This window comes from Pan paniscus, chromosome 17, assembly GCF_029289425.2.
Source record: "Pan paniscus chromosome 17, NHGRI_mPanPan1-v2.0_pri, whole genome shotgun sequence".
Taxonomy (NCBI): Eukaryota; Metazoa; Chordata; class Mammalia; order Primates; family Hominidae; genus Pan; species Pan paniscus.
The window spans coordinates 29502471-29506646 of NC_073266.2; the positions used below are offsets into that span (position 1 = coordinate 29502471).

The 4176-nt window shown below is 48.1% G+C and overlaps 1 long non-coding RNA gene across 1 annotated transcript; it reads right to left on the minus strand.

Annotated features, from left to right (window-relative positions):
• Window positions 1-427: 427 nt before the first annotated feature.
• LOC134729239 (uncharacterized) lies at window positions 428-2684 on the minus strand. Its single transcript, XR_010110125.1, has 3 exons — window positions 2550-2684; window positions 1280-1397; window positions 428-963 (listed from the first exon to the last, which is right to left on the minus strand). It is a non-coding gene; the product is annotated as an uncharacterized LOC134729239 (long non-coding RNA).
• Between the last annotated feature and the right edge of the window lie 1492 nt (window positions 2685-4176).

Genomic DNA, 4176 nt, shown 5'->3' on the forward strand with positions numbered 1-4176 from the left:
TCTTATTCCATGCCAGCGACTACACAAAATGGTTTCTATGTATTTTTATCTGCTTTGGTTTCCTCTGTCCCCTGGGAAGTTAAGTACATGTTTCCTTTGCAGGTGAAGACTGCACCAGTCAAGGTGGTTAAGTGACTTCCTGTATGGCAGATGCTACTGACAGCAGTAACTTAAGCACACCCTGAGAATGACCCTGTGGTCTAAGAAGAATGTGTGTCTGGGAGTGGCCAACCCAGAGACTCACTCCTTATCTATGAGGGACATCCGAACCCCTGGTCCATTCCTTGGAACACAGGTGTACAGGGGATTGAAGCCTTTGTTTTGGTTTAAACAGAGGTTGAAAGATGGAGGGTGGGAAGTGAAAATTGCCATATAAACTGCATGCTTTTTCAAACAATAGCAGTTCTCATGTCTAGCCCCCCGTTCCTGGACTGCCCTGTATGTGGGTCCTCAATCAACAGTCTGGTCTACTAGCTCTGGATCTCTTCTTCAGCCTCTCGGACAGGGCACCATCTCTATTGGAATCAACAGGGGTCCAGCACAACACTTCCCCAGAATCATACAGCTGGGGTGTAACGGAGCCATGATCTGAACCCAAGTCTACTTCTAAAACACTTACTGTCCCACCAACTAAATTGGCCTGGGCCTCTAAGTCAACTCTAATAGAGTTGGGATGAGTTGCTTCTCACTAGACCTATTGCTTCTTTCTAGAACTTCTGTCCCTGAAGGGGCAGAAGGGAAGCATTACCAGGCACCTGGAATTGGCCACTATCTTAGTCTGTTCCTGCTGCTATAACAAAATACCTGAGGCTGGGTCATTTATAAAGAACAGAAACTTACATCTCACAGTTCTGGAGGCTGGAAGTCCAATGTTAAGGCACCAGCTGGTTCAGTATCTGGTGAGGGCTGTTCTCTGCTTCAGGTGGTAAACCTACCACCACGTTGAGGATTAGGTTCCAACACCTGCATTTTGGAGGGAGGGACACAGTCATTCACACCATAGCACCACCTTCACATATCCCTTACAATCCTCACATCAACCCAGCAAAGCAAGGACTATTATCCTTATGTTTACTTATTGTATCCATTTTTTTATGCTGCATAACAAATTACCGTAAACTCAATGGCTTAAAACAACACACATTTATTATGTTTCTGTGGGGGCAGGTGTCTGGGCACAGCCTAGCTGGGTCCTTAGGAAAACTGCAATCAGGGTCCTGACCAGGGCTGCGTTCTCATCTCGAGACTCCCATGGGTAAGGGTCTCCATCCAAACTCACCAAGGCTGTGGAAAGATGTAGACCTCATAGTAGCTGGCTTCTTCAAATCTTTCAAACAGACCAAGTCTTATATAACTGCATAATCCTGAGAGTCACACTGCATCACGTTGGTCATATTCTGTTGGTTAGGAGCAAGTCACAGGGGTCATGGAGCCACCTTAAAGTCTATGCAATACACATACGCACATGTGCAGAAACTTAACCTCAGCTAGATGCTCATTTCTTTCAGTGCAGTTAGATGTCATGACGGGATGGAGATGGCATGATGCTGAGGAACCTTTGACTGTGGTGTTCCTTATGTGCATGTCCTTTTCCAAGGCCTGGGGAGGGGCCTGTGGGTGGACCTAAGTTTTGTCCCTGAAGCTTGTGCATATATGCAAAATAACAAACATACAAACTGCTAGTGCCCCTCCCAGGGCTTACAGGTGACAGGCCTTACAGCTTAGGTTTCTTGGTAAATCTGCCCCCTGTGGACGTGTCATCACTATTATTCGAATTTCTCTGGGGTATCATTTAGTCTATTACAGGATCTGGAAAATAGCAATCATTCAAAAGATTGCACATCCCTAAGTCAGCAGCGGCACTCTCTCAGTGCTGCCTCTTCTCCCACAGTTTGCTTCCCACACCTCCCCCCTCCTCTGCCACGCTGGCTCTTGGTGCCACCTGGTTGGGAGTGGTGCCGCGGCCTCTGTTTCTCCCACTCCCTCAGCCCTCACCTTTCTGTTTTCTTCTCAAACCAGCTAGGCGTTCACAGAACCAACTCCCTAGCTCATTTTTTCTTAGTGTTGTACCCATCTGGCAAAAACCCCATCCCAGATGAGACAAGAAGTATCATATATGTGTGTCTCTGTGTCCGTGTGTGGGGGTCTGTGTCTGTGTTTCTGTGTGTATGTGTGTTTGTGTGTCTGTGTTTCTGTGTATGTCTGGGTGTGTGTCTGTGCATGTGTCTGTGTGTGTGTGTCTGTGTCTCTGTGTGTGTGTGTCTGTGTGTGTGTCTGTGTCTGTGTGTGTGTGTGTGCATACTTTCTCTCTGCTCCAGGAGAGCCACACCCCAGCGCGCAGGTCCTGCCACACTCAGGGGGTGTGATATTCCCCCCTTGCTGTGTCTGTGGCCCCCCTCGCCCTCTCACTCTCCAGAGGACCCATCGCGCTGTCCCTCTCCTGGCTCTCAGCTGCCCGCTCCTCCTCCTCCCTCTCAGCCGATGACTGAGCATCCCACTTCACAGAGAAAATAGAAGCTACCAGATGGCTGTGCCTGTCTTTCTCCTACCGTGTCTGCGAGCCCGATTTCACCCTCCACATCCTTGTCTTCCTCTGGGGAGAAGTGGCTAACTCCACACCAGGCTCACTCTCCACCTGCGCTCTGGGCCTCCCTGCCCCCACCCCTGCTGCCTTCTCAGAAACCTCACTGTATGGATTAGCCCTTTTCCCCTTTGAATGATCTATTTTATCTTTATATCTACCCCCTCCCCCCGCAAAGGACTTTCTCATCGGTTTTTAGACATCTGGAAACCAAACCAATCAGAGTCAAAGGAGAGGAAGGGAAATTGACTCTGAGTTGTCCCTCCACACCCCTCACCCCTGCAGCTCCGCCCTGTCTCTTTCCACCTCTACACAGCCAAGTTTCTGGAAACACTTGATAATAGGCACTGTCTTCGTTTTCTCATTTTATATTCATTCTTCAAGGACTCCACTTCTGTGATACATTGGTTCAGCTTTGTTTAGGTGTCCTGTCATTACTAAATTCCGGAAAGGTTCATTGTCTCTTTCAGCCTCGTCTGACACTGCCAGCCTAACCACTCCCTCCTTCAAACACTGGCCTTCCTTGCCTTCTGAGGAAGATACTGTGGGCTGACTCATTCAGCATTCATTCTATTCCTGCTTTGCATACCTTCCTGGTAGTGGAGAGAAAGCTAAAAATGACATTTTCCATATTCCCTCTCCACTGTTTCCAGTTGAGGTTTCAATTCCACCCATCAGGCGCCCTCTCTGGGACTGTCATTTGAAACTAAGATGCTGGGCAGGGAGGCAGGGCTGGAGGCATCACTTTTTGCTGCTGTGCATTGCAGCAGGGCAGGAAGGTTCTCCAGCCAAGAGCAGGGATGTAGCTTCCAGATCGATGACTCCCTGATGATGGCAGAGGCAGCAGCTCCTCTGACACTTATTCCTGGAAGCTCAGCCTAGCCTCTGTGTCCTTGCTTTTCCCAACAATTCTATGAATTGCTAGTGACTTTAAATACATGTCTTTTATTTAAATTAGCTAGAGTGTATTCTGTTGTCTGAGACAGCATTGATCAAAGCAATGACCGTAACACAGCACTATCTTCCTCTTCTTGAGCCTCATGGCTCCTCGTCCTATTGGTGGCTTTCCGTCTGGCCATGTATTGAAGCAGTCCTCATGGCCCCGTCCTCACCTCCTTCCTTGTCTTCTTGTCTTTTCTCCTACGCTCGACATTCCTATCCATATTCATGCTGCAGTCAGCACCTAGATAAAATGATGCAGGGATGCTACATCCAGCCAAACCACCTTTCTGTAGGCCACTCAATTTGTGGCAATTTGTTAGGGCAGCAATGGAAAACTAATACACTGGTAGAAACTAAGTGTTTAAGAAACCAATGTATTGGTTTTCTATTGCTGCCCTAACAAATTGCCACTAATTTAGTAGTTTAAAACGATATCCATCATTATCTCACAGTTTTGTAGTTTCAAAGGGTGGGTGCAGTGGGGCTCAGCTGGGTCCTCTGCCTAGAGTCTCACAAAGCTGAAATCAAGCTGTCAGCAGGGGAGCATTCCATTCGAGGCTCTGCGGGTGAATCTCTGCCAAGCTCACTCAGGTTGTTGGTAGCATTTGGTTCCTTGTGGCTGAAGGACTGAGGTCCCTGTTTCTTTACTGGCT